The sequence below is a fragment of the Schistocerca serialis genome, chromosome 2 (genome assembly GCF_023864345.2).
Source record: "Schistocerca serialis cubense isolate TAMUIC-IGC-003099 chromosome 2, iqSchSeri2.2, whole genome shotgun sequence".
Lineage (NCBI taxonomy): Eukaryota > Metazoa > Arthropoda > Insecta > Orthoptera > Acrididae > Schistocerca > Schistocerca serialis.
The window spans coordinates 56,796,448-56,820,753 of NC_064639.1; positions in this window are offsets into that span (position 1 = coordinate 56,796,448).

Below are 24,306 nucleotides of genomic sequence, written 5' to 3' on the forward strand. Positions count from 1 at the left end.
ATAGGTCCTCATGAATCGATTTAATTCTCGGAAAAGTCTCTCAGTCGCGTTGCATTGTGGACTAAACCTCGAAATAAATATACTTTTAATGTTATTGTCCTTCAAGAAATTTCTCCATTTGTACCCAGAGTAGTATGCTGCATTATCTGATAGAATTGCTTTAGGTTTTCCACGTGCGTCAGGTAATCACTTGAGAATCTTCGTATTATAGCATTTGCAGTGGCGGATTTTAAAGCATAAAGTTTTACATGTTTAGAAAATATATCGTAAAAAGATAAGATATATTTGACGCCTCCAGAGCTTGCTGGATGCGGTCCACTGATGTCAGTACACAGAATTTCCAGGGGTTTACTAGGTAAAATAGAATGTAAATCTGTTTTTGTGGATAAATTCTGAGGTTTTGATTTTTGACATATGACACATGTTTTTAGTTCCCTGTGAATTTTTCTTCTCATATTGCTAAAATAACAGTATGTACTGAGCTTTGCCAAACACTTTTTTGTCCCATAATGACCCCAAACTAAGTGTGTGTGCCAAATTAAATTACGTTCAGACTCTTTGGGAATGCATACACACCAGTTAGTAGCATTTGGATGTCGTCGATAAAATAGCACATCATTGTGTAACTTGTAATACTTAGTCAAAGGATGATTGTGTTTTTCTACCAGTAATGTTATTATCTTATACCAGTGAGGATCAGATTTTTGTAATTCAGCCATGTTTCTGCACATATCAATATAATATTGGTGATACTGCTTGTCTTGCATTAAGAGAATCCTGTAGTCATTTATATTTTCTGAGTCACTGTTGGTATCATTCATACCTTGTGGAAGTCTAGACAAAGTGTCTGCAATGGTGTTGTCCTTACCTCTTATGTACTTAATTTCAAAAGAGTAGTTCTGAAGTGTAACTGCCCATCGTGATAGTCTAGGATGTACAAGTTTACAAGTTAACAAAAATGTCAGGGCCTGGTGATCGGTGTAAATTACTGTATGTTTTCCAAATAAATAATAATTGAATTTCTTGAATGCCCATACTATGGAAAGTGTTTCTAACTCAGTAGTGGAGTATGTACGCTCACATTCAGTTAGAGTGCGACTCGCAAACCCAATAATTCTTATCTGTTCCTCCTCTTTATTCTTTACAACTTGAAATAAGCAACAGCCCAAGCCAGTACGTGAAGCGTCACAAGTCATACAAAAATCTAAATTGAAATCTGGATGGCTCAATATGTTAGCATTCACTAAAGCATGTTTAATTGTATTAAAGTCATTCTGGCACTGTTCCAACCAGATCCAAACTTGATTCTTTCTGAGTAGATTTGCAGATGTTTACTGTTCAAAAGTGGTTGTGGCAAAAAACGTCTGAAAAATGAACATAGCCCAAGGAATGATTTTAACTGCTTTTTAGTTCGAGGGCTAGGAAAGTTTCTGATAGCATCTAATTTACTGAGATCCGGACGTATGCCCTGTGAATTAATGATATGTCCTAAATATTTTATCTCACTGCAACCAAATTTTGATTTTCTTAGGTTGGCTGTGACTCCAGCTTGTGCAAATTTTTCTAAAATTCTTTGAAGAGTGTCAACGTGTTCATTCCAAGATTGTGTAGCTATCAGTATATCATCTACATAGTGTGTGACTGTCTCAACCAAATCGTCGCCAAGCACGGTATCCAGGGCTGTAATGAATACCCCAGAGCTGACATTCAGTCCGAAGGGTAGAACACAAAACTGATAGGTTCGCCCCCCGAACATAAATGCAGTATATTTCCGAGAATCAGGAGTGATACCCACCTGCCAAAACGAATTAGCGAGATCTATTGTGGAAAAATATTTTGCATCTAGAGATTTCTGTAATTGCTCTTCTAAATTTTCAGGTTTTGTGTGAACCGGTAAAATTATTTCATTAATAGCTCGTGTGTCTAACACTAACCTAATGCTTCCATTTGATTTTTTGACAACAAGTAGAGGACTACAATTAGGTGAGGTGGATGGTTCAATGACCTTCCAGTCTAACATTTGTTTTAATTCTTGCCACACAGCAGGTCGTTGAGATAACGGTACGTTATATGTCTTATGGTAGAAGATCTTGTGAGGCTTAACTTCAATCTTGTACACATGCGTGTTGATAACACCTAATCATTTGGTAAAAACTTGTAAATATTTGGATAACACTTCCTGTAGTTTTATACGTTCATGTACACTGAGAGCTGTAGCTTCACTTATCTTATGATCAAGCAATGTTTTCAAGTCCATTAGCTCTGTGTCAGATGAGTGTGTTTGCATGTCTTGAATGTCATTGTCAAGTACTAACTGAACCTTGTACCCTGTACAGTGTTTGTCATGCTTTAGAGTTCTCCTGTTCAAATCAATAACAATTACACTGCCTTTATCATTTAAAATACATTTACCTTTGGAGAAGTCTATAATGCAGTCCTTCTCGCTCATAATATCTATTCCTAATATGCAATTTGTCACAAGGTTTTGTACAACCAGGAATGGCCATTGTACGGTTCCATTACCTATTTTAACGTTTACAAAAACTTGCTTCGTAACCCTACATGACTTATTACCTAGTGCAGTAGTTATTTTACAGTTTTGGGCAGGAAACTCAGGCACAGGTTCCAATTCACACATCTTTTTATAGAAATTAAAAGACAAAACGCTTACAGCTGCACCTGTATCTAGGATAATAGTAGTTGGAATCCCACCTACTACACCAGTAGTAGATGCTAAAACAATTTCATTTGTGTTTAAACGACATTGTGTACTGTCTTGTAAAAGTTCATCTGATATATAGTTATTGTGGTTGTATCTTATAAATAAAACAGGTAGTTTTTGTTTAGAATTACTCGGCATATCATTATTCTGTTGTTCAAGTGTGGTGTCGAATAACTGATTAACATTGAAGTCGCCCCCCAAGAATTCTTCAGCCACGACCTGGGGCAAAGTAGTGACTGTGTCTAGTTTGTTGGATTAGCATTTGTACTAGGTACTGACACAGATTGAGGTTGTGCATCAGGTGTCATTTCTATTATATTCACATTCGGATATTGCCTATTATGATCTCCAAACTTTTGCGGTTGTTGTTGCTGTTGCACATTATAACTTACCTGTCGGTCGTAAGGTATGCTCCAATTTTGACCTGGTGGCTGCTGTGGTAAAGCAGAGTTTGAATGAAAGTACTGATCGTTACGAGTCCAACCTTGATGCTGTCTTGGCTCGTAGTTATTATTATTTCTATTTCTGTTTGTGTTTTTGTTATTACCCTTGTATCCGTTGTTACCGTTGTAGTTATTACCGCGGTGCCTTTTGTATGGATTGCCGCATGAAATGTTATTACTGTTGTAACTATTGTTTGTATTGGAATACGCGTGTTGATTTTGATTTCCGTACTGAGACGGCATGTGAGTTTGCTGTTTTTGTTGTACCGCGTATCCAACTGTGGGCGCGCCAGAATTGTGTTGGCAAGCCTGCATGTTTTGCATACCACTAGTGTAAACATTGTGGCTGCTGTTTTGCCGCGCGAAGCGCTGATCTTCAAGTAACATGTCAACCGAATCTAAAGCTGTTAAAAAATAATCTGAATCGTCATCCGGGATATGTAGAAGTTTTTCCTTAATGTTGAAAGGCAATTTGGCCTTCAACGCTCGGAGTATATCACGCGTTGCGACTGGTTCGTCTAAAAAATGTCCCATGTTCAAGTATTTTTCAAAATATCTGCGTAAGTTACCATTTTTACTGTTAAAAGTTTCAGGTTCTAAAATTTGTCTTCTGAGTCGCTCCTGGACGGATTGCGACCAGAATTTGTTCAGAAAAGCACGCTCAAACTCACTGTACGTGGTACATACGTCAGCTTGACTGTATGCCCAGACAGCTGCATCGCCTTGGATGTAACCGACAATATATGAAATCTTTTTCCGGTCACTCCAAGTGCGTGGAAATGCGTTACTAAAAGATTTAAGAAAAATCACCGGATGAATGGTTCGTTTTTCTGGGATAAAAATCTGAAATTGCCTGTGTTTCATTAAGCTTTCATCTTCCTTCGCATTGTGATATGGATTTATTCCACTGTAATTACTGGTATGTTCAGCTGGCGAGTAATTACGATAATGTTGCTGTGGTTTACCATGATAATAGCTTGTGTTTGTGTTTCCACATCGTGGTATGTGTTGTAGTCGTGGTGTGTTTTGTTCTTGTGTATTTGTCGTGTGCGGAATGTGTGTATCATACTCGAATGTATATTGGTTTCTGAACTGTACATTTTGACTGATATTTTCGTTACATTCAGACTGTAGTTGATCGGTGAATTGTCTCATGGGTGCAGTGACGGATTGTACTGCGTCACTGATCAGCTGTTTGTTATTAGTAATGTATTGCGCTACGGAGTCGTGCACAATTGTTGGTAAATTTTCACGTAAGCATCTATCAAAATGTTTGTCTTTGTTCTCAACCCAATCATGAAATTCTTTATTAATATTTTGAAAATGAGCTGTGGCATCTGATTGTAAGATGTCAGTCAGGTGTTGTTCAACATTGTCAAATTTATTCTGTACGTCAGTAATTCGTTTTTCAAGATTGTCATTTACTGAAGGATATGTTTGAATTTGTTCAGTAAGAACTTCACACGTGACATTAAGGTTTTTTACTTGTGTCTGTAAAAGTGCTACGTCAGTTGTAGTCTTTTCTTGTCTCGTATTGAGCTGGGAAAATTTAGTACTGAGATCGGTCATCTGTTTGGTCAGTGTGGCGTCTATAAGTTCCACACGCTTACATAAAGTGTCATTACCTATCTTGATTGCTATGAGATCAGATTTGATTTCGTCATTTTGTGTTTTTAACTGTTCATTTTGTGTCTCTAATTGTGCCTTTAAGGTTGCCATGTTTTCGGCGTTTTGTTTCATTAGCATTTGTAACATGTCGGCAATGTTTACCGTTTGCAAGGTCTCTGCCCCCGCCGCGTCATTAGACGTGACGTCATGCATTAACATGGGCTCTGATTGAGATTTTGAAATTTTTGTAGTGGACGGCCTATCGTCAAAATTTTCGTCAACACTTGCGTCAATGTTTGATGAATCGTCACTACCGGTTGCTGTCGTAAAGTCATTTTCTAACACTTGTCTCACGTCCGAGTCGGATTGCGTCTGAATAGTACGTCCTTGCTGTTCCATTTTTGCGTATTGTTTTCTAATTATTACCATGCCACACGTGATATATGTTTCAAGAAAATTTTTGACACTGATTTTAAAATAAAATGTAGTTGAGCATGAATCGCTCGTAGCAACAATGGCTGTCTGTTAATTTAAAAATATAAACTGAATTTGAGATTATTGGTAATGGCTGCTGGCCATGTTACATGATATCGTACAGAAGTCGGCCATATTGTACACTCGTGTATTGGTATTGTTGCATACGTTATTGTTTAGGGAAAAGTACTGAGAATGAAATTTATCACTGAAACTGTTATGCGGAAAAGAAACACTACAGAATTTACTGAAAAGCTAATACACTGAATTATACGTCTGGTCAAGCCTGCCAATGCAAAGATGCTGCGTCTTACCTTATTTTGCTGGAAGTTTCATTGCGTCTTCCTGCAAAATTTCAGAATTGGAAAATATCTTCAGATTTTGTTATCTCTCATACATCGACGTCCAGGTCCAGAAAGTTGATTTTTTACATGAAACAAAGAGAACAATGTAACAAATGACAAAATAACAAGTCCGACACGCAGTCGCCAATATAAAATAAATAAAATAAATAAATAAAAATATATTGTTATTTAGATATTGATTATTCTATCTGTATGATGGTGATTGTGATTGCAATTGTATTTGCTTACCTGGAACGTGGACGTTTAATTATTCGATATCAGACGCTTGACAATGGCTTTTTCGTAAAGGCAATGTTACTCGTAGTTGACCGTGAAATAAAACTGAATAATCGGACTTCGTAATTAAATCGTTTCCAAAGACTGCTGCGGTAGGTGCGGACTCATAATCTAAATCTCAATATTACAATAATTTGCCAGCCATGCCAATACGTCGTACAGAGGTGATTGTCTACTAAACATAAAAAAGTTACACAGTTAGTTAAATCAGATATATTCAATGAATAAGCCTACAGTTCATAATCCTACTTACTTTTATAAATATAATTCTTTACAGAATCGAGTGCCTAGTGTGGTTGCAACTCGCAGTATTCTTCTATAACATGAAATATGGCGGTGTGCCAGACAATAAAATAAAATACGTGCTTCTCGCACCACTTCAACCAGAGCTCTCTCTTTCTTAATCAAACATAAGAGTAACGTAATTGTGCTTTTGTTTTATCAGCGACACAGCGCTGCAGTTGTGTGCCATAGGCTTTATTTATTTGTCACTGATTATTTATTTAATTAATATTTCGCGTTTCCGAGGAAACTCATGCTCGACATGCAAATGTGCCTTTATAAGCTTTATGTTTTGTAAGATTTCGGGCCTTACTTTCCAAATAACCCTCGTAATAGGGCACAAAGAAAAGCTAAAAAGAAATTCTGAATATGCCTCATGTTGTACATCACATCATCCATAAAGGTTAAAGTGTGAATGATGATGATGAATATATAATAATACAACTATCCATGTAATTTAAACAAAAGTATCATTGGCATCCAGCCTGACATGTACCTGTACATACTGTAGTGGGACACCTTTCTTACACGATGCTTGATTCTCATTATGGCACGTCACATATCTCACTTTTTTAATTTTGTTGATGATTTGAGAAATCTGCCATTCCCCTGAAGCTCTGTGTCTGATGAAAGGAGACATTTACCCACTGTAAATAGTAGAAAATTTAAACCTCAGGTTTAAGTGCTTTTTGTTATAGGATGAAAGGGAATAAAATTATACAGAAAAAAATAAACAAGTGTCAAAATTTCTCAGTTTTTCAGTTCTGTTCTAGTCAGTACAGGGTACTTTAGATCAAAAACATATTGTGTGCATTACAGGCCACCCACATACAGCACACCGAAAGAAATTCAGAGAATTTGGACCTTTTGTAAGACACTTTCCGTGTTGATTACCTGACGGCTGGACTATGAATGTATCAACAGAGGGAATTGAGATAGCTCCATTGCATAATGTGAGAGCACATAATACCAAATATTCCATCACAGTAATTGCATCACCATGTGTGTGTTAGTGATTTTGGGGATCAGGAGTGACAGAAGTCCTAAACAGAATTACTATTGTTGAAAACTTAAAAATTTAACTAACGTATTTACCCGAATCTAAGCCGCGCTTTTTTTCCGGTTTTTGTAATCCAAAAAACCGCCTGCGGCTTAGAATCGAGTACAAAGCAAGCGGAAGTTCTGAAAAATGTCGATAGGTGCCGCCACAACTAACTTCTGCCGTCGAATACATGTAGTACACAGGCATGCTTTGTAGGCACAAAGATAAATACTGGCGCCAAAACCTCTGTGTCAGTAAATAAATTTTAAAAAAAAAGTGGAAGACGAGCTTTTTTTCTCCTCCCCGAGTTTCAATCACTGCATTTTCATACATTATCCAACGAAGTAAATACAAATTCCGTATTGCTCATCTTCGAATGTAGCAGAATTTCAATGTACTACGAAAATCCGACTGGCAAGACTGCTTGAGATGTTTGTCAATATGGTCAACTCTACGTTCTGAATTTTTTCCTACCTGTGAGAAGAGATGGTTGCTAATAGGAACCTGATGAAATGTGAATCACATGCATTATTCTTTTCACCATAAGAATAATACGAATATAAACATTTTGCCATGTATTCTTTCGTGTTTGCTGCTATCTCGTTTAAATCCTGTCTGGCTAATAAACTACGAAACTAGAGTGAGACAACAGCAAACGCGGAAGAATATACGTATCGTGTCGTGTTTATATTCATATTATTCTTATGCCTAATAGTGATACAGTCAGAAATGAAGCACGACAAACAACTGACTAGATTTTTAAATCTAAGATGGCTGTAATTTTTGTGCAGTATTTGATGTACTACGGAAGCGGCCGCAAAGATTTTCAAACGGAGAAAAATTTTCGCCCAACTCTCGTTCAGAACATGTTCTATCATATGCAGTCTATTATTTGGTTCTTGTTGATCATTATCAAAGAAAGCAGCAGTTTAAGTAACAACAAATAGCAGTCTCTTGCCATTGTTTCGCCAATGAGACGATTTTTTCTCTCTCTAATTTTTTTTTAAAAAAAAAGCGGCAGTAACGCACACCAAAGAAAGCCATGCCGCGAGCGGCGGCAGGCAGTGAACACTCACTATCAGAATGCGACAAACAATGCATGACACAGTACAGTAATGCATTTTCAGCTTAGAGTGACATAAACACCTATAACAAAGAAAACGGCACTTATCAGATCAAACAAAATAAGCAATCGATTCAAACCAGGCGAAGCACGTGAAAAAGGAAGGGTACCCGTATAAATACGGACGGAGCGCCTGACGCGTAGCAATGGCTACCTGGTAAAGCTTAACTGCTAAGCTTACGACTCGAACGAAACTACTGTAGCTGTATCGTCATTCATTCGACCTAAATTGTCTCTCACATTACAATGGACCAACTTTGTTTCGATTTGGAGGTGCGGCCTAAAACTTTTCTCTCCCCTTGAATTTCGAGTCTCAAATTTCACGTGCAGCTTAGATTCGGGAACTTTTTTTTCCTTTATTTCGAGTCTCATTTTTCAGGTGCGGCTTAGATTCGAGTAAATACGGTATTTGGGGCTTCCACGTCGTGAATAGTACTCCATGAACAAATTGTCAGACATCTTGACTCTTGTATGAGAATAAATATGACTGTAATGCAAGAGATCGTGCAAGTATAAAGCAGTTTTTACTTGATTCTCATAGTTTTCAGTACTGTTTCATTAAAGTGCTGTGACCGATTTTATATATAAGGTCTTTGTAACAATTAGTAAAAAATGATACGCTCCTACAATAACTGAATAATTATTCACAAGTTAATTTAAATAAATTACGTACAGTCATATTTACACCAATGATGAACGATAATTATATATATATATATATATATATATATATATATATATATATATATATATATATAACTAACTGAGAACAAAGGCATGTGTAGAATAATTAACAGTTAAATCATCGACCTTATGCATAAAAAGTTTTACAACAACTGCTTGAAAGTCATATGTTCTTAAAATAGTGGAAAACCTTACTAATTTATTTTATGATAATTTCTGCATGTACATCTACATCTATACTGTGCAAACCACTGTGAGGTGCATGGCAGAAGGTATGTCCCATTGTACCAGTTATTACGGTTTCTTCCTATTCCATTCACATATGACGTGCGGGAAGAATGCTTGTTTGAATCCTTGTGCATACAGTAATTATTCTAATCTTCAGTATCCCTACATGAGCAGTATGTAAGGGACTGTGATATAATCCTAGAGTCACCATGTAAAGCTGGTTCTTGAAACTTCGTTAATAGAATTTCTCAGGATAGTTTTACATCTATCTTCAAGAGTCTTCCAGTACAGTATTTCTGTGACATCCTCCCATGGATTAAACAAACCTATGACCATTTGTGCTCCCCTTCTCTGCATATGTTCAATATCCTCTGAGTGTACTATCGATGTGGGTCCCTCACACTTGATCAGTGTTCTAGAACATGTCACACGAATGTTTTGTAAGTAATCTCCTTTGTAGAGTGATTGCACTCCCCAGTATTCTACCAATAAACCGAAGTCTACCATCTACTTGAACCACGACTGAATCTATGTGATCATTCCAGTTCATGCCCCTACAAAGTGGTACACCCAGGTATTTGGTTGAGTTGGCTGATTAAGACAGTGACTCGTTGATATTATAGTCATAGGATACTATGTTTTTTTTTTCATTTTCTAAAGTGCAAAATTTTACGTTTATGAACATTTAAAGCAAGTTGCCAATCTTTTCACCACATTGAAATATCAAGAGCTGACTGAATATTTATGCAGCTTCTTTCAGATAGTACATCATTATAGATAACTACATCATCTGCAAAAGTCTGATTTTACAATTAATATTGCCTGAAAGGTCATTAATACACATGAACAGCAAGGGTCCCAACATACTTCCCTGGGGCACACCTGAAAATGACTCTCCATCCGAGATAACATGTTGCATGCTCCCTATAAAAAAGCCCTCAGTCCAGTTATAAATTTCACTTGGTACCTTATATGATCATACTTTTGGTACTGAGACAAATGCTTTTTGGAAATCAAGAAATCCAGCATCTACCTAATTGCCTTGATCCAAAGCTTTCAGTATGTGCTGTGAAAAAAGTGCAAGTTGGGTTTCACATGATCAATGTTTTTGAAATCCATGGTGGTTGGCATCGAGGAGGTCATTCTGTTCAAGATACCTCATTATGTTTGAGTTCAGAATATAATCTAAGATTCTGCAACAAACTGATGTCAAGAATATTGGCCGGTCGGTTTGCTGATTACTTTTACTACCCTTCTTGAAGCGAAGCATCGGAATATAAATCTGGACTCACAGGAGACGTTCAAATCATAGAAAGAGCGAGTGTCAGTCCTCTTGTACTTAAGTCGGCATTGTGCCTTTTGTACTTAATTCGGATGCAATTTCTGTGTTTCATCGTCAATAAGAAGGTCCAAGGGATACAGTAAACCTGAAGTGAAGCATCGGAATCTAAAACTGGACTCACAGGAGAGGTTCTAATCAGAGAAATTTAGAGTTTAAGTCCTCTTGTACTTAGGTCGGCATTGTTCCTTTTGTATTAAATTCGGATGCAATTTCTGTGTTTCATCGTCAATATGAAGGTCCAAGAGATACAGTAAACCTGAAGTGAAGCATCGGAATCTAAAACTGGACTCACAGGAGCGGTTCAAATCATAGAAAGTTAGAGTGTCAGTCCTTATGTACTTAAGTCGGCATTGTGCCTTTAGAATTTAATTCCGATGCAATTTCTGTGTTTCATCGTCAATAAGAAGTTACAAGGTATACAGTAAACCTGAAGTGGAGCTTTGGAATCTAAAACTGGACTCGCAGGAGAGGTTCAAATCACACAAAGTTAGAGTGTCAGTCTTCTTGTACTTAAGTCGGCATTGTGCCTTTTGTATTAAATTCGGATGCAATTTCTGTGTATGATCGTCAATAAGAAGGACCAAGGGATACAGTAAACCTGACGTGTAGCATCGGAATCTAAAACTGGACTCACAGGGGACGTTCAAATCATAGAAAGTGAGAGTGTCAGTACTCTTGTACTTAAGTCGGCATTGTGCCTTTTGTATTTAATTCGGATGCAATTTCTGTGTTTCATCGTCAATAAGAAGGTCCAAGGGATACAGTAAACCTGAAGTGAAGCATCGGAATCTAAAACTAGACTCACAGGAGTGGTTCTAATCATAGAAATTTAGAGTTTCAGTCCTCTTGTACTTAGGTCGGCATTGTGCCTTTTGTATTAAATTCGGATGCAATTTCTGTGTTTCATCGCAAATAAGAAGGTCCAAGGGATACAGTAAACCTGAAGTGAAGCATCGGAATCTTAAACTGGACTCACAGGAGAGGTTCAAATCATAGAAAGTTAGAGTGTCGGTCCTCTTGTACTTAAGTCGGCATTGTGCCTTTTGTATTAAATTCGGATGCAATATCTGTGTTTCATCGTCAATACAAAGGTCCAAGGGATACAGTAAACCTGAAGTGAAGCATCGGAATCTTAAACTGGACTCACAGGAGAGGTTCAAATCATAGAAAGTTAGAGTGTCAGTCCTCTTGTTCCTAAGTCGGCATTGTGACTTTTGAATTTAACTCCGATGCAATTTCTGTGTTTCATCGTCAATAAGAAGTTCCTAGGTATACAGTAAACCTGAAGTGAAGCATCAGAATCGAAAACTGGACTCACAGGAGAGGTTCAAATCACAGAAAGTTAGAGTGTCAATGCTCTTGTACTTAAGTTGGCATTGTGCCTTTTGTATTAAATTCAGATGCAATTTCTGTGTTTCATCGTCAACAAGAAGGTAAAAGGGATACAGAAAACCTGAAGTGAAGCATCGGAAAACAAAACTGGACTCACAGGAGAGGTTCAAATCATAGAAAGTGAGAGTGTCAGTGTTCTTGTACTTAAGTCGGCATTGTGCTTTTGTAGTAAATTCGGATGCAATTTCTAAATTTCATCGTCAATAAGAAGGTCCAAGGGATACAGTAAAAATGAAGTGAAGCATCGGAATATAAACCTGGACTCACAGGAGAGGTTCAAATCAGAGAAATTTAGAGAGTCAGTCCTCTTGGACTTAAGTCTCATTGTGCCCTTTCAATTTAATTCCGGTGCAATTTCAGTGTTTCATCGTCAGTAAGAAGTTCCAAGGTATCCAGTAAACCTAAAGTGAAGCATCGGAATCTAAAACTGGACTCGCAGGAGAGGTTCAAATCAGAGAAAGTGAGAGTGTCAGTCCTCTTGTACTTAAGTCGGCATTGTGCCTTTTGAATATCATTCCGATGTAATTTCTGTGTTTCATCGTCAATAAGAAGTTCCAAGGTATACAGTAAACAAGAAGTGAAGCATCGGAAACTAAAACTGGACTCACAGGAGAGGCTCAAAGCATAGAAAGTTAGAGTGTCAGTCCTCTAGTACTTAAGTCGGCATTGTGCCTTTTGTATTAAATTCGGATGCAATTTCTGTGTTTCATCGTCAATAAGAAGCTCCAGGGGATACAGTAAACCTAAAGTGAAGCATCGGAATCCAAAACTGGACTCACAGGAGAGGTTCAACTCATAGAAAGTGAGAGTGTCAGTCCTCTTGTACTTAAGTCGGCATTGTGCCTTTTGTATTAAATTCAGATGCAATTTCTGGGTTTCATCGTCAATAAGAAGGTCCAAGGGATACAGTAAACCTGAAGTGAAGCATCGGAATCTAAAACTGGACTCAAAGGAGAGGTTCAAATCATAGTAAGTTAGAGATTCAGTCCTCTTGTACTTAAGTCGGCATTGTGCATTGTGAATTTAATTCCGATGCAATTTCTGTGTTTCATCGTCAATAAGAAGTTCCAAGGTATACAGTATACCTGAAGTGAAGCATCGGAATCTAAAACTGGACTCACAGGAGAGGTTCAAATCATAGAAAGTTAGAGAGTCAGTCCTCTTGTACTTAAGTCGGCATTGTGCCTTTTGTATTAAATTCGGATGCAATTTCTGTGTTTCATCGTCAATAAGAAGGTCCAAGGGATACAGTAAACCTGAAGTGAAGCATCGGAATCTAAAACTGGACTTACAGGAAAGGTTCAAATCATAGTAAGTTAGAGATTCAGACCTCTTGTACTTAGGTCGGCATTGTGCCTTTTGAATTTAATTCCGATGCAATTTCTGTGTTTCATCGTCAATAAGAAGTTCCAAGGTATAGAGTATACCTGAAGTGAAGCATCGGAATCTAAAACTGGACTCACAGGAGAGGTTCAAATCATAGAAAGTTAGAGTGTCAGTAATCTTGTACTTAAGTCGGCATTGTGCCTTTTGTATTAAATTCGGATGCAATATCTGTGTTTCATCGTCAATACAAAGGTCCAAGGGATACAGTAAACCTGAAGTGAAGCATCGGAATCTTAAACTGGACTCACAGGAGAGGTTCAAATCATAGAAAAATAGAGTGTCAGTCCTCTTGTTCTTAAGTCGGCATTGTGACTTTTGAATTTAACTCCGATGCAATTTCTGTGTTTCATCGTCAATAAGAAGTTCCTAGGTATACAGTAAACCTGAAGTGAAGCATCGGAATCGAAAACTGGACTCACAGGAGAGGTTCAAATCACAGAAAGTTAGAGTGTCAATCCCCTTGTACTTAAGTTGGCATTGTGCCTTTTGTATTAAATTCAGATGCAATTTCTGTGTTTCATCGTCAACAAGAAGGTACAAGGGATACAGAAAACCTGAAGTGAAGCATCGGAAAATAAAACTGGACTCACAGGAGAGGTTCAAATCATAGAAAGTGAGAGTGTCAGTCCTCTTGTACTTAAGTCGGCATCGTGCTTTTGTAGTAAATTCGGATGCAATTTCTAAATTTCATCGTCAATAAGAAGGTCCAAGGGATACAGTAAAAAAGAAGTGAAGCATCGGAATATAAACCTGGACTCACAGGAGAGGTTCAAATCAGAGAAATTTAGAGAGTCAGTCCTCTTGGACTTAAGTCTCATTGTGCCTTTTCAATTTAATTCCGGTGCAATTTCAGTGTTTCATCGTCAGTAAGAAGTTCCAAGGTATACAGTAAACCTAAAGTGAAGCATCGGAATCTAAAACTGGACTCACAGGAGAGGTTCAAATCAGAGAAAGTGAGAGTGTCAGTCCTATTGTACTTAAGTCGGCATTGTGAATTTTATATTAAATTCGGATGCAATTTCTGTGTTTCATCGTCAATAAGAAGGTCCAAGGTATAAAGTAAACCTAAAGTGAAGCATCAGAATCTAAAACTGGACTCATAGGAGAGTTTCTAATTATGGGAAGTGAGAGTGTCAGTCCTCTTGTACTTAAGACAGCATTGTGCCTTTTGTATTAAATTCGGATGCAATTTCTATGATTCATCGTCAATAAGAACGTCCAAGGGATACAGTAAATCTGAAGTGAAGCATCGGAATCTGAAACTGGACTCACAGGAGCGGTTCAAATCATAGAAAGTTAGAGTGTCAGTCCTCTTGTACTTAAGTCGGCATTGTGCCTTTTGAATATCATTCCGATGTAATTTCTGTGTTTCATCGTCAATAAGAAGTTCCAAGGTATACAGTAAACAAGAAGTGAAGCATTGGAATCTAAAACTGGACTCACAGGAGAGGCTCAAATCATAGAAAGTTAGAGTGTCAGTCTACTAGTACTTAAGTCGGCATTGTGCCTTTTGTATTAAATTCGGATGCAATTTCTGTGTTTCATCGTCAATAATAAGGTCCAGGGGATACAGTAAACCTAAAGTGAAGCATCGGAATCCAAAACTGGACTCACAGGAGAGGTTCAAATCATAGAAAGTGAGAGTGTCAGTCCTCTTGTACTTAAGTCGGCATTGTGCCTTTTGTATTAAATTCAGATGCAATATCTGGGTTTCATCGTCAATAAGAAGGTCCAAGGGATACAGTAAACCTGAAGTGAAGCATCGGAATCTAAAACTGGACTCAAAGGAGAGGTTCAAATCATAGTAAGTTAGAGATTCAGTCCTCTTGTACTTAAGTCGGCATTGTGCATTGTGAATTTAATTCCGATGCAATTTCTGTGTTTCATCGTCAATAAGAAGTTCCAAGGTATACAGTATACCTGAAGTGAAGCATCGGAATCTAAAACTGGACTCACAGGAGAGGTTCAAATCATAGAAAGTTAGAGTGTCAGTCCTCTTGTACTTAAGTCGGCATTGTGCCTTTTGTATTAAATTCGGATGCAATTTCTGTGTTTCATCGTCAATAAGAAGGTCCAAGGGATACAGTAAACCTGAAGTGAAGCATCGGAATCTAAAACTGGACTTACAGGAGAGGTTCAAATCATAGTAAGTTAGAGATTCAGACCTCTTGTACTTAGGTCGGCATTGTGCCTTGTGAATTTGATTCCGATGCAATTTCTGTGTTTCATCGTCAATAAGAAGTTCCAAGGTATAGAGTATACCTGAAGTGAAGCATCGGAATCTAAAACTGGACTCACAGGAGAGGTTCAAATCATAGAAAGTTAGAGTGTCAGTAATCTTGTACTTAAGTCGGCATTGTGAATTTTATATTAAATTCGGATGCAATTTCTGTGTTTCATCGTCAATAAGAAGGTCCAAGGTATAAAGTAAACCTAAAGTGAAGCATCAGAATCTAAAACTGGACTCATAGGAGAGTTTCTAATTATGGGAAGTGAGAGTGTCAGTCCTCTTGTACTTAAGACGGTATTGTGGCTTTTGTATTAAATTCAGATGCAATTTCTGGGTTTCATCGTCAATAAGAAGGTCCAAGGGATACAGTAAACCTGAAGTGAAGCATCGGAATCTAAAACTGGACTCAAAGGAGAGGTTCAAATCATAGTAAGTTAGAGATTCAGTCCTCTTGTACTTAAGTCGGCATTGTGCATTGTGAATTTAATTCCGATGCAATTTATGTGTTTCATCGTCAATAAGAAGTTCCAAGGTATACAGTACACCTGAAGTGAAGCATCGGAATCTAAAACTGGACTCACAGGAGAGGTTCAAATCATAGAAAGTTAGAGTGTCAGTCCTCTTGTACTTAAGTCGGCATTGTGCCTTTTGTATTAAATTCGGATGCAATTTCTGTGTTTCATCGTCAATAAGAAGGTCCAAGGGATACAGTAAACCTGAAGTGAAGCATCGGAAACTAAAACTGGACTTACAGGAGAGGTTCAAATCATAGTAAGTTAGAGATTCAGACCTCTTGTACTTAGGTCGGCATTGTACCTTGTGAATTTAATTCCGATGCAATTTCTGTGTTTCATCGTCAATAAGAAGTTCCAAGGTATAGAGTATACCTGAAGTGAAGCATCGGAATCTAAAACTGGACTCACAAGAGAGGTTCAAATCATAGAAAGTTAGAGTGTCAGTAATCTTGTACTTAAGTCGGCATTGTGCCTTTTGTATTAAATTCGGATGCAATTTCTGTGTTTCATCGTCAATAAGAAGGTCCAAGGAATACAGTAAACCTAAAGTGAAGCATCGGAATCTAAAACTGGACTCACAGGAGAGGTTCAAATCAGAGAAAGTGAGAGTGTCAGTCCTATTGTACTTAAGTCGGCATTGTGAATTTTATATTAAATTCGGATGCAATTTCTGTGTTTCATCGTCAATAAGAAGGTCCAAGGTATAAAGTAAACCTAAAGTGAAGCATCAGAATCTAAAACTGGACTCATAGGAGAGTTTCTAATTATGGGAAGATAGAGTGTCAGTCCTCTTGTACTTAAGACGGCATTGTGCCTTTTGTATTAAATTCGGATGCAATTTCTATGATTCATCGTCAATAAGAACGTCCAAGGGATACAGTAAATCTGAAGTGAAGCATCGGAATCTAAAACTGGACTCACAGGAGCGGTTCAAATCATAGAAAGTTAGAGTGTCAGTCCTCTTGTACTTAAGTCGGCATTGTGCCTTTTGAATATCATTTCGATGTAATTTCTGTGTTTCATCGTCAATAAGAAGTTCCAAGGTATACAGTAAACAAGAAGTGAAGCATTGGAATCTAAAACTGGACTCACAGGAGAGGCTCAAATCATAGAAAGTTAGAGTGTCAGTCTACTAGTACTTAAGTCGATATTGTGCCTTTTGTATTAAATTCGGATGCAATTTCTGTGTTTCATCGTCAATAAGAAGGTCCAGGGGATACAGTAAACCTAAAGTGAAGCATCGGAATCCAAAACTGGACTCACAGGAGAGGTTCAAATCATAGAAAGTGAGAGTGTCAGTCCTCTTGTACTTATGTCGGCATCGTGCTTTTGTAGTAAATTCGGATGCAATTTCTAAATTTCATCGTCAATAAGAAGGTCCAAGGGATACAGTAAAAAAGAAGTGAAGCATCGGAATATAAACCTGGACTCACAGGAGAGGTTCAAATCAGAGAAATTTAGAGAGTCAGTCCTCTTGGACTTAAGTCTCATTGTGCCTTTTCAATTTAATTCCGGTGCAATTTCAGTGTTTCATCGTCAGTAAGAAGTTCCAAGGTATACAGTAAACCTAAAGTGAAGCATCGGAATCTAAAACTGGACTCACAGGAGAGGTTCAAATCAGAGAAAGTGAGAGTGTCAGTCCTATTGTACTTAAGTCGGCATTGTGAATTTTATATTAAATTCGGATGCAATTTCTGTGTTTCATCGTCAATAAGAAGGTCCAAGGTATAAAGTAAACCTAAAGTGAAGCATCAGAATCTAAAACTGGACTCATAGGAGAGTTTCTAATTATGGGAAGTGAGAGTGTCAGTCCTCTTGTACTTAAGACAGCATTGTGCCTTTTGTATTAAATTCGGATGCAATTTCTATGACTCATCGTCAATAAGAACGTCCAAGGGATACAGTAAATCTGAAGTGAAGCATCGGAATCTGAAACTGGACTCACAGGAGCGGTTCAAATCATAGAAAGTTAGAGTGTCAGTCCTCTTGTACTTAAGTCGGCATTGTGCCTTTTGAATATCATTCCGATGTAATTTCTGTGTTTCATCGTCAATAAGAAGTTCCAAGGTATACAGTAAACAAGAAGTGAAGCATTGGAATCTAAAACTGGACTCACAGGAGAGGCTCAAATCATAGAAAGTTAGAGTGTCAGTCTACTAGTACTTAAGTCGGCATTGTGCCTTTTGTATTAAATTCGGATGCAATTTCTGTGTTTCATCGTCAATAATAAGGTCCAGGGGATACAGTAAACCTAAAGTGAAGCATCGGAATCCAAAACTGGACTCACAGGAGAGGTTCAAATCATAGAAAGTGAGAGTGTCAGTCCTCTTGTACTTAAGTCGGCATTGTGCCTTTTGTATTAAATTCAGATGCAATTTCTGGGTTTCATCGTCAATAAGAAGGTCCAAGGGATACAGTAAACCTGAAGTGAAGCATCGGAATCTAAAACTGGACTCAAAGGAGAGGTTCAAATCATAGTAAGTTAGAGATTCAGTCCTCTTGTACTTAAGTCGGCATTGTGCATTGTGAATTTAATTCCGATGCAATTTCTGTGTTTCATCGTCAATAAGAAGTTCCAAGGTATACAGTATACCTGAAGTGAAGCATCGGAATCTAAAACTGGACTCACAGGAGAGGTTCAAATCATAGAAAGTTAGAGTGTCAGTCCTCTTGCACTTAAGTCGGCATTGTGCCTTTTGTATTAAATTCGGATGCAATTTCTGTGTTTCATCGTCAATAAGAAGGTCCAAGGGATACAGTAAACCTGAAGTGAAGCATCGGAATCTAAAACTGGACTTACAGGAGAGGTTCAAATCATAGTAAGTTAGAGATTCAGACCTGTTGTACTTAGGTCGGCATTGTGCCTTGTGAATTTGATTCCGATGCAATTTCTGTGTTTCATCGTCAATAAGAAGTTCCAAGGTATAGAGTATACCTGAAGTGAAGCATCGGAATCTAAAACTGGACTCACAGGAGAGGTTCAAATCATAGAAAGTTAGAGTGTCAGTAATCTTGTACTTAAGTCGGCATTGTGAATTTTATATTAAATTCGGATGCAATTTCTGTGTTTCATCGTCAATAAGAAGGTCCAAGGTATAAAGTAAACCTAAAGTGAAGCATCAGAATCTAAAACTGGACTCATAGGAGAGTTTCTAATTATGGGAAGTGAGAGTGTCAGTCCTCTTGTACTTAAGACGGCATTGTGCCTTTTGTATTAAATTCAGATGCAATTTCTGGGTTTCATCGTCAATAAGAAGGTCCAAGGGATACAGTAAACCTGAAGTGAAGCATCGGAATCTAAAACTGGACTCAAAGGAGAGGATCAAATCATAGTAAGTTAGAGATTCAGTCCTCTTGTACTTAAGTCGGCATTGTGCATTGTGAATTTAATTCCGATGCAATTTATGTGTTTCATCGTCAATAAGAAGTTCCAAGGTATACAGTATACCTGAAGTGAAGCATCGAAATCTAAAACTGGACTCACAGGAGAGGTTCAAATCATAGAAAGTTAGAGTGTCAGTCCTCTTGTACTTAAGTCGGCATTGTGCCTTTTGTATTAAATTCGGATGCAATTTCTGTGTTTCATCGTCAATAAGAAGGTCCAAGGGATACAGTAAACCTGAAGTGAAGAGTCGGAATCTGAAACTGGACTTACAGGAGAGGTTCAAATCATAGTAAGTTAGAGATTCAGACCTCTTGTACTTAGGTCGGCATTGTACCTTGTGAATTTAATTCCGATGCAATTTCTGTGTTTCATCGTCAATAAGAAGTTCCAAGGTATAGAGTATACCTGAAGTGAAGCATCGGAATCTAAAACTGGACTCACAAGAGAGGTTCAAATCATAGAAAGTTAGAGTGTCAGTAATCTTGTACTTAAGTCGGCATTGTGCCTTTTGTATTAAATTCGGATGCAATTTCTGTGTTTCATCGTCAATAAGAAGGTCCAAGGAATACAGTAAACCTAAAGTGAAGCATCGGAATCTAAAACTGGACTCACAGGAGAGGATCAAATCATAGTAAGTTAGAGATTCAGTCCTCTTGTACTGAAGTCGGCATTGTGCCTTGTGAATTAATTTCGGATGCAATTTCTGTGTTTCATCGTCAATAAGAAGTTCCAAGGTATACAGTATACCTGAAGTGAAGCATCGGAATCTAAGACTGGACTCACAGGAGAGGTTCAAATCATAGAAAGTTAGAGTGTCAGTCCTATTGTACTTAAGTCGGCATTGTGAATTTTATATTAAATTCGGATGCAATTTCTGTGTTTCATCGTCAATAAGAAGGTCCAAGGTATAAAGTAAACCTAAAGTGAAGCATCAGAATCTAAAACTGGACTCATAGGAGAGTTTCTAATTATGGGAAGATAGAGTGTCAGTCCTCTTGTACTTAAGACGGCATTGTGCCTTTTGTATTAAATTCGGATGCAATTTCTATGATTTATCGTCAATAAGAACGTCCAAGGGATACAGTAAATCTGAAGTGAAGCATCGGAATCTAAAACTGGACTCACAGGAGCGGTTCAAATCATAGAAAGTTAGAGTGTCAGTCCTCTTGTACTTAAGTCGGCATTGTGCCTTTTGAATATCATTCCGATGTAATTTCTGTGTTTCATCGTCAATAAGAAGGTCCAAGGGATACAGTAAACCTGAAGTGAAGCATCGGAATCTAAAACTGGACTTACAGGAGAGGTTCAAATCATAGTAAGTTAGAGATTCAGACCTCTTGTACTTAGGTCGGCATTGTACCTTGTGAATTTAATTCCGATGCAATTTCTGTGTTTCATCGTCAATAAGAAGTTCCAAGGTATAGAGTATACCTGAAGTGAAGTATCGGAATCTAAAACTGGACTCACAGGAGAGGTTCAAATCATAGAAAGTTAGAGTGTCAGTAATCTTGTACTTAAGTCGGCATTGTGCCTTTTGTATTAAATTCGGATGCAATTTCTGTGTTTCATCGTCAATAAGAAGGTCCAAGGAATACAGTAAACCTAAAGTGAAGCATCGGAATCTGAAACTGGACTCACAGGAGAGGATCAAATCATAGTAAGTTAGAGATTCAGTCCTCTTGTACTGAAGTCGGCATTGTGCCTTGTGAATTTAATTCGGATGCAATTTCTGTGTTTCATCGTCAATAAGAAGTTCCAAGGTATACAGTATACCTGAAGTGAAGCATCGGAATCTAAGACTGGACTCACAGGAGAGGTTCAAATCATCGAAAGTTAGAGTGTCAGTCCTCTTGTACTTAAGTTGGCATTGGGCCTTTTGTATTAAATTCGGATGCAATTTCTGTGTTTCATTGTCAATAAGAAGGTACAAGGGATACAGTAAACCTGAAGTGAAGCATCGGAATCTAAAACTGGACTCACAGGAGAGGCTCAAATCATAGAAAGTTAGAGTGTCAGTCCTCTTGTACTTAAGTCGGCATTGTGCCTTTTGTATTAAATTCAGATGCAATTTCTGGGTTTCATCGTCAATAAGAAGGTCCAAGGGATACAGTAAACCTGAAGTGAAGCATCGGAATCTAAAACTGGACTCAAAGGAGAGGTTCAAATCATAGTAAGTTAGAGATTCAGTCCTCTTGTGCTTAAGTCGGCATTGTGCATTGTGAATTTAATTCCGATGCAATTTCTGTGTTTCATCGTCAATAAGAAGTTCGAAGGTATACAGGATACCTGAAGTGAAGCATCGGAATCTAAAACTGGACTCACAGGAGAGGTTCAAATCATAGAAAGTTAGAGTGTCAGTCCTCTTGTACTTAAGTCGGCATTGTGCCTTTTGTATTAAATTCGGATGCAATTTCTGTGTTTCATCGTCAATAAGAAGGTCCAAGGGATACAGTAAACCTGAAGTGAAGCATCGGAAACTAAAACTGGACTTACAGGAAAGGTTCAAATCATAGTAAGTTAGAGATTCAGACCTCTTGTACTTAGGTCGGCATTGTGCCTTGTGAATTTAATTCCGATGCAATTTCTGTGTTTCATCGTCAATAAGAAGTTCCAAGGTATAGAGTATACCTGAAGTGAAGCATCGGAATCTAAAACTGGACTCACAGGAGAGGTTCAAATCATAGAAAGTGAGAGTGTCAGTCCTCTTGTACTTAAGTCGGCATTGTGCCTTTTGTATTAAATTCAGATGCAATTTCTGGGTTTCATCGTCAATAAGAAGGTCCAAGGGATACAGTAAACCTGAAGTGAAGCATCGGAATCTAAAACTGGACTCAAAGGAGAGGTTCAAATCATAGTAAGTCAGAGATTCAGTCCTCTTGTACTTAAGTCGGCATTGTGCATTGTGAATTTAATTCCGATGCAATTTCTGTGTTTCATCGTCAATAAGAAGTTCCAAGGTATACAGGATACCTGAAGTGAAGCATCAGAATCTAAAACTGGACTCACAGGAGAGGTTCAAATCATAGAAAGTTAGAGTGTCAGTCCTCTTGTACTTAAGGTGGCATTGTGCCTTTTGTATTAAATTCGGATGCAATTTCTATGTTTCATCGTCAATAAGAAGGTCCAAGGGATACAGTAAACCTGAAGTGAAGCATCGGAATCTAAAACTGGACTTACATGAGAGGTTCAAATCATAGTAAGTTAGAGATTCAGACCTCTTGTACTTAGGTCGGCATTGTGCCTTTTGAATTTAATTCCGATGCAATTTCTGTGTTTCATAGTCAATAAGAAGTTCCAAGGTATAGAGTATACCGGAAGTGAAGCATCGGAATCTAAAACTGGACTCAGAGGAGAGGTTCAAATCATAGAAAGTTAGAGTGTCAGTAATCTTGTAGTTAAGTCGGCATTGTGCCTTTTGTATTAAATTCGGATGCAATATCTGTGTTTCATCGTCAATACAAAGGTCCAAGGGATACAGTAAACCTGAAGTGATGCATCGGAATCTTAAACTGGACTCACAGGAGAGGTTCAAATCATAGAAAGTTAGAGTGTCAGTCCTCTTGTTCTTAAGTCGGCATTGTGACTTTTGGATTTAACTCCGATGCAATTTCTGTGTTTCATCGTCAATAAGAAGTTCCTAGGTATACAGTAAACCTGAAGTGAAGCATCGGAATCGAAAACTGGACTCACAGGAGAGGTTCAAATCACAGAAATTTAGAGTGTCAATCCCCTTGTACTTAAGTTGGCATTTTGCCTTTTGTATTAAATTCAGATGCAATTTCTGTGTTTCATCGTCAACAAGAAGGTACAAGGGATACAGAAAACCTGAAGTGAAGCATCGGAAAATAAAACTGCACTCACAGGAGAGGTTCAAATCATAGAAAGTGAGAGTGTCAGTGTTCTTGTACTTAAGTCGGCATTGTGCTTTTGTAGTAAATTCGGATGCAATTTCTAAATTTCATCGTCAATAAGAAGGTCCAAGGGATGCAGTAAAAATGAAGTGAAGCATCGAAATATAAACCTGTACTGACAGGAGAGGTTCAAATCAGAGAAATTTAGAGAGTCAGTCCTTTTGGACTTAAGTCTCATTGTGCCTTTTCAATTAAATTCCGGTGCAATTTCAGTGTTTCATCGTCAGTAAGAAGTTCCAAGGTATACAGTAAACCTAAAGTGAAACATCGGAATCTAAAACTGGACTCACAGGAGAGTTTCAAATCAGAGAAAGTGAGAGTGTCAGTCCTATTGTACTTAAGTCGGCATTGTGAATTTTATATTAAATTCGGATGCAATTTCTGTGTTTCATCGTCAATAAGAAGGTCCAAGGTATAAAGTAAACCTAAAGTGAAGCATCAGAATGTAAAACTGGACTCATAGGAGAGTTTCTAATTATGGGAAGTGAGAGTGTCAGTCCTCATGTACTTAAGACGGCATTGTGTCTTTTGTATTAAATTCGGATGCAATTTCTATGATTCATCGTCAATAAGAACGTCCAAGGGATACAGTAAATCTGAAGTGAAGCATCGGAATCTAAAACTGGACTCACAGGAGCGGTTCAAATCATAGAAAGTTAGAGTGTCAGTCCTCTTGTACTTAAGTCGGCATTGTGCCTTTTGAATATCATTCCGATGTAATTTCTGTGTTTCATCGTCAATAAGAAGTTCCAAGGTATACAGTAAACAAGAAGTGAAGCATCGGAATCTAAAACTGGACTCACAGGAGAGGCTCAAATCATAGAAAGTTAGAGAGTCAGTCCTCTAGTACTTAAGTCGGCATTGTGCCTTTTGTATTAAATTCGGATGCAATTTCTGT